The sequence below is a fragment of the Osmerus eperlanus genome, chromosome 3 (assembly GCF_963692335.1).
Source record: "Osmerus eperlanus chromosome 3, fOsmEpe2.1, whole genome shotgun sequence".
In the NCBI taxonomy this organism is placed as follows: domain Eukaryota; kingdom Metazoa; phylum Chordata; class Actinopteri; order Osmeriformes; family Osmeridae; genus Osmerus; species Osmerus eperlanus.
Window position 1 is genome coordinate 14391213 of NC_085020.1, and position 12746 is coordinate 14403958.

Below are 12746 nucleotides of genomic sequence, written 5' to 3' on the forward strand. Positions count from 1 at the left end.
AAAAATTGTGTCATGTGACTAAAAGGGGGCGTGGCCGGAAGCATAAACGTGTTTTGGCTAATAACGGTTGAAGTGTTTACCTTAATAAAGTAATTTCTTTGTCTGTTGATGTCTTGTGAGATATAAAGCCTGACTATTAATAACTTTTCATAAAATTCGAATGGACGTGGCCGCCATTTTGGATTTCATGGAAAAGTGTAAAAACCTTTTGCACGCCCCAATTTTTGTCCAATGTTTACCAAATTTGGCAAAGATGATCTTTAGACCCAGTTTCACAAAAGCAATCAGATGAATTTTCAATTTTCAAAAACGTTTGTTCGGTAGAGACGATCAAAAGCGGTGGCGAAGCCGCCAAACAAGGCGCAAGAGCATATCTCAGCAACCATTTGCGCGATTGTCACCAAACTTGGGTTCCATTGTTCCCATGAGGAGCAGAGGAGGCCTGCAGTGTTATACCATAAAAATAACTTTGAACTCTCAGTACTCTTGAACGCAAACATATATTTCAACCAAACTTGGTGTGTTGCATGAGTGCAACAGGTTGTTGTGACTTAATTGTTGCACAAGTGCTATGGAAGCCATGTCCTGCTCTGGACTGCTTGGCCCCTCCATTGCTGCTTGCAGCTATATTTATTAGGGGCCAAGCAGCGAAGCACCTATTGTTATTGTTGTTATTGTTAGTATTATTATTATTATTATTAGGGGCCAAGCAGCGAAGTGCTATGGAAGCCATGTCCTGCTCTGGACTGCTTGGCCCCTCCATTGCTGCTTGCAGCTATATTTATTATTATACTTCTTAAGACTGGGTGTCTATGGCAGGCCCTAGAAGCGCTTGGTCGAAAGTTGTGAAATTTGGCACACTCATTAGGGACAGTCCCCTGGTCCAATTCACAAAGTTTCATGTCCCATACTCGGGCACTCTAGCGCCACCAATGTGTCAAAGTTGGAGTTGTGTTTACACACGCAACTTTTGAACCGTATGACCCATTTTCAAAAATGAGGTACCATTGGATTCCCTGGATCAAGCCGAATTCAATGCACACCATGGCGTCAATTTCCGGTTTATAGATTTTCCGCTATTTCCGGTTTTATCAAAAACCTTTGAAAGCCTACTCCTCCTACAATCTTTGTCAAATCTTCTTCAAAATTACCAGATATGCTCTTCAGACCAAGCCGCACAAAATTTATGGTAGAGCATTTTGATACCCACAACCGTTTGTCCGTGACAGCCAATCAAAATCAGCAGAAAAGCCACCAAACAGGAAGTGAAGTCATATCTCAGCAGTTGTTTGAGGCAGTGAAACTAAATTTGGTAGGCCGCCTCGGAAACTTATTCTGAGGATGTCCTCCAAAGATTGTGTCATGTGACTAAAAGGGGGCGTGGCCGGAAGCATAAACGTGTTTTGGCTAATAACTGTTGAAGTGTTTACCTTAATAAAGTAATTTCTTTGTCTGTTGATGTCTTGTGAGATATCAAGCCTGACTATTAATAACTTTTCATAAAAATCGAACGGACTTGGCCGCCATTTTGGATTTCATGGAAAAGTATAAAAACCTTTTGCACGCCCCAATTTTTGTCCAATGTTTACCAAATTTGGCAAAGATGATCTTTAGACCCAATTTCACAAAAGCAATCAGAAGAATTTTCAATTTTCAAAAACGTTTGTTCGGTAGAGACGATCAAAAGCGGTGGCGAAGCCGCCAAACGAGGCGCAAGAGCATATCTCAGCAACCATTTGCGCGATTGTCACCAAACTTGGGTTCCATCGTTCCCATGAGGAGCAGAGGAGGCCTGCAGTGTTATACCAGAAAAATAACTTTGAACTATCAGTACTCTTGAACGCAAACATATATTTCAACCAAACTTGGCGTGTTGCATGAGTGCAACAGGTTGTTGTGACTTAATTGTTGCACAAGTGCTATGGAGGCCATGTCCTGCTCTGGACTGCTTGGCCCCTCCATTGCTGCTTGCAGCTATATTTATTATTATGATTCTTAAGACTGGGTGTCTATGGCAGGCCCTAGAAGCGCTTGGTCGAAAGTTGTGAAATATGGCACACTCATTGGGGACAGTCCCCTGGTCCAATTCACAAAGTTTCATGTCCCATACTTTGGCACTCTAGCGCCACTAATGGGTCAAAGTTGGAGTTGTGTTTACACACGCAACTTTTGAACCGTATGACCCATTTTCAAAAATGAGGTACCATTGGATTCCCTGGATCAAGCCGAGTTCAACGCACCCTATGACGTCAATTTCCGGTTATATAGATTTTCCGCTATTTCCGGTTGTATCAAAAACCTTTGAAAGCCTACTCCTCCTACAATCTTTGTCAAATCTTCTTCAAAATTACCAGATATGCTCTTCAGACCAAGCCGCACAAAAGTTATGGTAGAGCATTTTGATCCCCACAACCGTTTGTCCGTGACAGCCAATCAAAATCAGCAGAAAAGCCACCAAACAGGAAGTGAAGTCATATCTCAGCAGTTGTTTGAGGCAGTGAAACTAAATTTGGTAGGCCGCCTCGGAAACTTATTCTGAGGATGTCCTCCAAAGATTGTGTCATGTGACTAAAAGGGGGCGTGGCCGGAAGCATAAACGTGTTTTTGCTAATAACTGTTGAAGTGTTTACCTTAATAAAGTAATTTCTTTGTCTGTTGATGTCTTGTGAGATATCAAGCCTGACTATTAATAACTTTTCATAAAATTCGAACGGACGTGGCCGCCATTTTGGATTTCATGGAAAAGTATAAAAACCTTTTGCACGCCCCAATTTTTGTCCAATGTTTACCAAATTTGGCAAAGATGATCTTTAGACCCAGTTTCACAAAAGCAATCAGAAGAATTTTCAATTTTCAAAAACGTTTGTTCGGTAGAGACGATCAAAAGCGGTGGCGAAGACGCCAAACGAGGCGCAAGAGCATATCTCAGCAACCATTTGCGCGATTGTCACCAAACTTGGGTTCCATCGTTCCCATGAGGAGCAGAGGAGGCCTGCAGTGTTATACCAGAAAAATAACTTTGAACTATCAGTACTCTTGAACGCAAACATATATTTCAACCAAACTTGGTGTGTTGCATGAGTGCAACAGGTTGTTGTGACTTAATTGTAGCACAAGTGCTATGGAGGCCATGTCCTGCTCTGGACTGCTTGGCGAGAATGCTGTTCAGCATTCTCACTATTGTTTTTCAACTTCTTAGTTCTTCCGCCGTTTTTTGGCCTTTAACTCGTTCTGCATACTTTAACTGATTCCTACAACTTTTGTATCAAAACGTTCAGCTCCTTCAGGAGATGATGGCTATGACTTTTGGTATTTCTCACTTTTATACTTTTTAAGACATTAAGGTTTTTGTGCAAATTATTCTCCCATTAAAAGTAATGGTAAATCCTTTCAAATCATTAAAAAGCTTCCTCCTCTTTCAAACGTAACTACTTCAGCTTACTTTCAGCTAGAGACACCATTCAACCTTTAAAATGTTCACAAGACATTCAGCTATTCCCAAATGATTCAGCTTTTTCAAATGTTCAGCCAATTTTGAATTATGACAGTTTGAAATACATTAAAATGTTTGCTCCTTCTTGATTTTTATGAACGAGCAGCCGGCTGCTCTTTTTCTGATATTCAACTAATTTGTCAAACAAATTCCTCTAACGTTCATATAGTTTAACTTACAGAAACAAGTTATACCTTAAAATGTAGGAAAAATTGTCCTCTTTCAGCCAATGTAACTACTAAAGAGCTCACATTTACAGATTTTCAGCTATGAGCCTTGAAGCGAGAGCAGCCTTTCAAATTCTCTCACTAACTTCAATGGAGAGGTGAGTAAAATCAGTCAGAGAAAGCAAGAAGGAACAAGATTTTGAAACTGCCGATAGAGTCGTATTTCTGACCGCACAGACATTTAAAGGACATCTCTGGTTTCGGCAGAGTCTTGGGTCTCGGAAAATATCCTTATATTTTGGATTGGACGTATAGTTTTGCGTCTAGCTCAACTTGTTTGAGGTGTGGATGCTAGGTAAATGTTCGTTTTTCTCTCTGCCTAGCTCGTTAGCTATCACAGCTGCGCCATCACCGTGGCAACCAAACAAACAAGCACCAGGAAAGCAAAAGGAACACGTTTTTGAAACTGCAGGTAGAGTCGTATTTCTGACTGCACAGACATATAAAGAATATCTCTGGTTTCGGCAGAGTCTTGGGTCTCGGAAAATATCCTTATATTTTGGATTGGACGTACAGTTTTGCGTCTAGGTTATCTTGTTTGAGGTGTGGATTCTAGCTACATCTCTCTTATTCTCTGCCCTCAGCGCGTTAGCAATCATAGCTGCACCATCACCTTAACGACAGACACGCACCACTCAGTCTCTCACACAGGTGATTGGTACGTTTACTTGACCATGAGAAACACGATTACTAGCAATTGTCGGTTTATGCCAATAATACAATTACTCCGTTTACATGTGTAATTAGTTATGCGATTACTCAATAAACGCGTCTACATGATTCTTTTTATTAATCGTTGTATGCTCCACGGACAAAACTTGCACCATCATCCTTCTGCAAAAAAGTGTCGCCGTGTCTTCCTGTATCGGCTCTACTGCTGTATGTTTCATTCCATCAACACATTGAATCCAACTAAGAAAGCCGAGTAAACGCACTCAATGGTAGGCTACATCTGCTACTGCTATTACTATCCCAACTATAATTTCAGCTGTTAAAACGATAATATTCTTGTTCCGACTAGCTAGCCTACTTCTTCTGTTTAACAGTTCAGCTTTCAGCTTCTCCCGCATTGTAGGCTATTTTAGCTCTTAGCTTTGTTAAGATGATGCAGATGATGCAGTTCAGCTTCCACACTGCCTCTTTTGTGTGACTCACACATTTTTGAAATTCATTTCAGCTTGGGGTATTTTCTCATTTCTCACTTTTATACTTTTTAAAATATTAAGGTTTTTGTGCAAATTATTCTCCCTTTAAAAGTAATGGTAAATCCTTTCAAATCATTGTTGGAATGCTGCTCCAGCCCCTTTCAAAAATACCTTTCGGTTGCTTTGAAGCTTCAGCTTATAACTTTCTACAAAATTTTCACTATTTTCAGCTTTTTTAGCATGGTCAGCTATCCCCATTCAGGTTTTCAGCATTCTCACTGCTGTTTCGCAGGAAATTGAACACATATAAGAAACTTGTCTTTACTCTAAATATCTTCTCCGTTTTCAATTTGAAGCAGTAAATCTAACACATTAGGAATTCTCCCAAGACATCCGCTCGCTCTGCTTTGACAAATATGTTTTCTCAGTCCACCATACATTAGACGAGCTAATTTTCGAGCACTTTCAATACAAGATACAGGCCATGTTAGAGTTGATATATATACATAAATTGTGTGGGCAATGTAGAACAGCAGACAGATTTGAAATATGATCTTTTGTTTTAAAGTTCTGGTCATTCTAGTGACGAGTGCTTACAACTCTAGCTACGACTGTCATCATACAGTACTGTACTAACTGCCATAGAACGGCGAAACTAGCTACGTCTATCGTTCGTTACCTACAAACAAATGCTTCGTAACAGTATTTACTTTTTATCGGCGATATTGACAACAGAGGTTAAGGAACTTGTCTTTAATCAAAAGATCGTCTACGTTTTCAATTTGAAGCAGTATCTACCTTACTGTAGGAAATCTCCCATTGCATCCTCTCTAGCTTCTTCGGCTAAAGATGGACGACAATGACGATGCATGCATTATTCACGCCTACGGTGTTAATACAGTCTGTAAAAATACCACTTTGACACACTTGCAAGAAATGATCCGCTGGCTAGATGTAGTATGATCTTATTTACCACCCACAATAGTTCTGCTTTTTTTGCAGCAGCATTAGAGTAGCTAGCTTTTCCAGTTGCACAACAAAGTCACATAATGTGACGAGATTGAATTAAAAAAACTCACCAGGGACAGGAACGACAACATCGGCAACCCTGCACTATGGATTATTATTTTGATGTCATCTTTAAATTAAGTGTCTGAACAGGACTGGTTGTGCAGGCACACATGATTAGTTTCTCCTTCATCTTGAACCTAAAACCTAGATTCTAGGTTAGAAATGTTGACAATGACCAACAGTTGCTACGTTACAAGAAACAAGGAACCAATCCGATTGGCCAACGCTCTTCACTGTTCCACTGTTCAAACTTTTTTCTGTTTCTACATCTTTCAATTATTAATACTTTTCAGAATGGGTTTTATTCGCCAAGAAACATCACACAGACAAGGAATTTACTGTGGCAGGAAGGTGCACACATTAAACATATAAGAATCTTAAATAAGAAGTGTACAAGTCTAACTAATACTAAGGTTTAAAATGTAAAAGGTTTAGAATTAAATAAAATGGCTCTAACATAACGCTTTAACACTTTAGGTAACAACAAAAAATGAATGTCAAGAATGTGCAGCACTGGAGCCTACTGTACTGACTACTGAGGATAGCAGATGGTTGGGGGTTGAGGCTAACTCGTTTAGCTAGCTACATAATTAGGGGACAGATAGTTGGATATGGACTGTCCAGCCTTAACATGGCAGCTTTCACGGATAAAAACGAAACGCAAATAGCTAGTCTTTATCCAACAGTCTAGACTAGTCAGTGACTGGCTAGCTAGCAATGCAGAAGTATCACAGTAGCAATCCATTGCTAAAAAACAAACAAACAAAAGCTATCCGCACAGCGAGTGACCAAGTTAAACCCCTGTTAGCCTAGCTAGCCGGTGAAGATTACGATTAAGTCACAAATAATGATTTCGAAAAAACTGTACCTTTGTCAACATGGACTGAAGGTCGTCGTGTCCAGGGTTATCCGACAGTAAAAGCTGAGTGCAGTCATTTAGTGTCTGCTTACACTGTCTTATGAAGTTCCTTCTTGCCATCTTCTCATCCTTCAAACTTCTGTGTGCTGGGCTAAACTTGTTTTGAAATCTTCCGCTTCTACAGTGGGGAGGAGCTGGTACTTGAAAATACAGGGAAGAATCAAATCACACTAGCCCAGATAACTGCAGGAGGAGCTAGGGAAATTGTGGGCAGTGATTTGCATGTGGCGTTTATTTAACGCCTGCAATTGCACGTGTAAATATACAGGCGTTTATTTAACGCCTGCAATTGCACGTGTAAATATAAAGGTGTTTATTTAACGCCTGCAATTGCACGTGTAAATATAAAGGCGTTTATTTAACGCCTGCAATTGCACGTGTAAATATACAGGCGTTTATTTAACGCCTGCAATTGCACTTGTAAATATACAGGCGTTTATTTAACGCCTGCAAGCGTTAACTAACGCGTACATTCATGTGTAACTTTCGCCTGCACATTTACGGCTGCAGCCGCTTATGAAACAGCTGCAGGCGCTTCCTAAACGGGTGTCCAATCAAAAATACCCGTTTAAATTACGAGTACATTTGACCCTGTCGGCGTTCCATAGTGGGAAGTCAAACGGCGACAGAACATGTTCGGCACTCCCCTTACTTAAATCACTCAATCTGTTCATGAAAATAATTAATTTCAGCCTAAACCGTACAACGGAACGTTAAATCCAATTCAACCAACGCAATCGCTACCAAGACGAACACAGCAGTACTATAGTCTAGTACTGTACTGTAGTAGTATAATTTACCGGGGCAGCTTCTCCACACAGGGCTATATCGCACTTTGAGTTGTTACTGACAATGATCGCTACCAGTGAGCTTTTTATGAAAGCGATTTTCCACTAAATAAATGTCAAGTTTATTTACGTTTTTGGGGGCATATTTTCAGTTAGCAGATGGTACTGTTTGAATCGCGATTCCATCTTCTACTGCCGGTAACGTCTTAGAATAATCTTCAAAGGGGGTTCTTTATTAATGAATGAATGCAATATGAGTAGGCTAAATGCCTGAAAATATCACGAGAAGGGAAAAACTTAAAAGGACGTTTAAGTCATAGAGATTAGGTCAATTTTTACACCGGTCTGCCAAAGGTATTCGTTTTGATTCAACTATGAGGCTGCCTCTTGCAGGGGAAATGAGAAGACATCTATTTCATTCTACACTTCACTCGTATTTTGAGTTGTAAATGAGCATCAAAAAAAAAATGCTTTTAAATATATGTAATCTTTATAAATAATAAGTATGCATTTTTATATAAAATATACAGAAATATCAGTTGTAAAAATGTCATTAAAAAACGGACCCCCCTGTGCAACCGACGCAAGCAAGCACACCCTACAATTTCCCCAAACATTGTACCCTCTCTAGTTACTTTTATACTGTTTGGAATACTCTGAATATAATAAACAATGTTTGATCTATACCCTGCTATATCAAGCTAATGAGAACATAACCCTTGGTCATGTCCAGGAGAGAAATATAGAGAATCTATGAATTATTTTGCTTGTATCATTGATAAACTGACATTTTGCTGTTTGCTTATGCCTGCATAGCCATACGTTAGTTCTTTGTGAGGTGTGACTAGGAAATGCCTGTAACACTAGTGTAGGTCAGAGGTTACAATATTACCAAAGTTTATAATGCCATGCAACTTTGAACAAGGAAAATAGAAGGAGCGTCAAGGCCATTTCTAGGAGCCCTATCTAAAGGCCTAAACAAAAGCTATCTAGACTAGCATGTAGCGTCTTCTTTCTGTGCTTGCAAAGGCTATGTTGATTTTCACCCCCTGACGTTTCTTGTGAGAGTAAAACTCCCCATATTGTGATACTATTTAACTACCCTGATTCCTGTATTCTTTGTCCAGTCTTCTGAGATGCTCAACTTGAGTCTATCAGACACCTGCACTTTATAGATCTATAATAAATACAGTGATTTTGTCTTGAACTGGTACTTGATGATTCACTTCATTGACTTGGTACTTTCACAGCAATTGGGTACTATCGAATACGTCTTCAGTATTAACCCTGTAAGTTTGTCTGCAGTTGTGAATTTAATGGTATAGAATCATGTGTTAAAGCTTAATATTATGAGCAATATCAATAGGCTAGTGTCAAATACACTTTTGTATCAGGTTATAACAGTCTGCTGGTTTCTGTTAGTGTAGCGTCCACACACAAAAATGGAAACCACTGATGGTCTGAAGATGTTTAATTTACTGTCTTGCACTTCTACACCAGTGCTAAACAGAGAAGTGTAGTCAGAAGGCAAAATTATAAATGAAAACTCCAATTAGCAAGGCTACATTCATTAGTGACTCATTAGCACCACCAAGTTAGCAAACACATCAAATAAACTCAATACAATTACATTACACTGTTGCCACATGTTGGGAAATAACCAAATACAAGCAATATAAAAAATGTAATGAATGCAAACTTTACAAGCATGAAACACACTGTATTGTGGTCACCTAGACGATTCTAGGTTGTGGTTCAGCGAAAGCACAGTTTCTTCAGTAGGCTATAATTGTTAAATCAAACTTTAGAAAGGATACTGTTCACAGCTGTATGAGTCAATAGGACATTATCATTACCTTAATGACTTGTAGTGATCGGGAGGTTATGCCTGTTCTGATGATGGCATAAACCATGTTAGATTCTTGGCTCTATGTGCATTGTTTGGGTCTCCTCTCCCTGTCTTCTGTTTCTGTGTCTTTGCTTCTGTTGCAGGATGGCAGGCAGGTAGAGGAGCTGTGATTGCTGCAAGGGCACACCTGTGACCTGTGCCTTGGTCCTTAATAAGCTGTGCCCGAACAAGCTGGGTCTCTCCATTACTAGCAGGAACATCAAATCTAATCTTCCTATGAACCCAGTTAACACAAAATATTGTACACTGCTAATCGTCAGCTAACTAAATGGTAGGTGAATAGACAATCAAGCTTGATATGGTATAGTCATGAACTAGCACTGTTCAAAGATGTCCAACCTAAGTTCTCAATGTCAGCAGAAAAACACGAAAGAGCAGAAACCTGCTCTCGCAATGCAGTGTTAGGCTACTAATAAAATAATTGTGATAATTTTTCAACTTTCATTTATCTTCATAGCGCCCGCTCACTAGGGATGATTTTCCATAACAAATTATGCAATGCGCCCTCTACTTTTATGAGGTGACCTGACGCTCAGGTCTTTGACCCTTTAGTGATAACATACTCCAAACTAACACAATGTACCATCATTACTCAGTACTCAAAATACACAGAACCAAACAAGACACAGGTGGACATGATAATACAAACAAGAACTGAAACCACACGGACACAGTAGTGCAGGGCAAAACCAAAAACAGGGGGTCACGTTTGTGGCTGTGACATTATGCCTGCCCAAAGGTGGGTGACTGTATTATCCTAGACTCCATGTACTGTTTGAAGTGTACATGGGTTGTGTGTATGGGCAGTCTCAGGGTTATGTCACAGGTGTTGGCCTCTGGGCACACCCTTGGTGCTGGGGGAGGACCAGGGGGACAGGGAGCTGCTGGTGCTGGGGGAGGACCAGGGAGATGGAGAGAGGCAGAAGAATTGAATATCCAATACAGTGCCAATACACACATCTGTATAAGCCCGGCATGAGGTGTGTAGCTAACCAGGGCTTGTTTAATGCTGTCATAACTTGATTTATAGGAAGATTAAATAAGAACTTCAGGAAGTGACAAGCCACGGTAATAAGGATAACAATGTATTTATTTAATAAAAAGTGCTTACAAAGAAACGGTTGGTAAATTAGTAATGTAGGGAATGGGTGTGGGATCAGTGCAAGTGTAGAGCGAAGAGAATCATTACAAACTAAAAAGCAAACAGTGATGATGTTCCTGCTAGTAATGGAGAGACCCAGCTTGTTAGGGCACAGCTTATTAAGGACCAAGGAACAGATCACAGGTGTGCCCCTGCAGCAATCACAGCTCCTCTACCTGCCTGCCATCCTGCAACAGAACCAAAGACAAAACAGAAGACAATGGAGAGGAGACCCAAACAATGGACATAGAGCCAACAATCTAACATGGTTTATGCCATCATCAGAACAGGCATAACCTCCCGATCACTACAAGTCATTCAGGTAATGGTAATGTACTATTGACTCATACAGCTGTGAACAGTATCCTTTATAAAGTAGACATGGCAAGTGTTTGCTGACCATGGCAGTGTTTAACAGCGTTCAACTCAAGTTAAAAGCAGTAGGCCTACATCTTACACAGCAGAAAGACAAATATTTATTTCAGGTAATCTGCAAGTCCCAGTGTGCCATTACAATCAGCCCTTGTCCCAGCAGCAGCTTGGTAGACCTGGTTGCACAGTGAAACCCAGCTGCAAGGTTGGAGTTGGGCCTTTGGGACATTGTATGTTTACATTTACATTTAGTCATTTAGCAGACGCTCTTATCCAGAGCGACTTACAGTAAGTACAGGGACATTCTCCCCGAGGCAAGTAGGGTGAAGTGCCTTGCCCAAGGACACAACGTCATTTTGCATGGCCGGGAATCGAACCAACAACCTGATTAATAGCCCGACTCCCTATCCGCTCAGCCATCTGACCCCCAGTCCAGTATATGATCTGTTAAGTATAAAGACAACAGTGTGTGAATGTGAAGGACAACCGATGAACCTTTATTTCTGTCACCTTGGCTGTGTATTTCACTTTTCTAGGTCTATAGAAGGAAGATGACCGCTCAAAAAATTGGCATCACAATATATTGGCATGAGAACCTATAACTTCATAACTGCTACCTCCAATCACTGTACATACTGTCCTGTCACTGTACATACTGTCCTGTCACTGTAGGCTACATACGTTTGCACTGGCACCAATTACTGTTATATGTTGTTTTATATGGCATCATGGTCCTGGGGAAATAGGTTTAGTCCTGTGGTCCTATAGGTTTAGTATACTCTATTGTTTATTTTGTATTTATTTAGGAGGTTTATTACATTATATGTTTGCTTGTCATAGGTGTAAGCTTGTTCTGAGTACTTATTAGGATTCCTCCGTCAGGAGGAACCCTATTGTAATTGTTGGTATTATTATTATTCTTATAATTTATCTCATGAACACATTGGTACAGCAGCTCCCGAGACAGCAACGCGCGCAGGTAGAATACTATACGTGTTGCCTTCCCGGTCTGTTAAAATTGATGCTAAATAAGTAATTTTTTCGACGAAAACAACTAGCTAGCTAGCACTAGCTATCGAAGGAGTGAAAACTTTAAATCTTAGAGTAGAATAAACTGGTTTAAATAAGCCTAAATACAAAACTTCCTACCTAGTAACCAGTATAGCAACCATGACAGTTTCCTGCTAGCACGCGTAGATATCTCAGGAATTTAAGGTCGGCATAGCGACGGACGCGTCCTTACATCGGAATGGCTTTGTGACGTCAGGTAGGACACTATTTGGCCCTAGGACAATATTTGGCCTGACGGGCACATAACAGGTGTAGGAAAACCCGGGAGAGCATAAACAAAAGAGAAAAACGCTTGAAACCGAAAATGAAGAGTCAAAGAAAAAGACTGTTCAACGTAAAGTGGAGGTCTAGTCGAGAATGGCTGGTTTATGATCCAGCCAAGAACATAATGTATTGCACTGATTGTAGGACGTAGCTCTACGGGAGTGAAAAGGTTAAGAGGGTCTCTTGTAGTTGGGACCATAGAGATATATATCTATGGTTGGGACAAGCAATTTCAAAGTGGAAACAATAAAGCACCACGAAATTTCCGTTGGCCATGTCAAAGCATTGCGACGAAACGGACAAAGACGGCTGGTTCGCCACAGTTATCCCTTACAAAAAAGAAGTA

General features: G+C 40.3%; 1 long non-coding RNA gene across 1 annotated transcript; it reads right to left on the bottom strand.

The window, feature by feature from the left end:
- Positions 1–10624: 10624 nt before the first annotated feature.
- On the bottom strand, positions 10625–11609 carry LOC134016896 (uncharacterized). Its single transcript, XR_009929699.1, has 2 exons — positions 11353–11609; positions 10625–10881 (listed from the first exon to the last, which is right to left on the bottom strand). It is a non-coding gene; the product is annotated as an uncharacterized LOC134016896 (long non-coding RNA).
- Positions 11610–12746: the final 1137 nt, after the last annotated feature.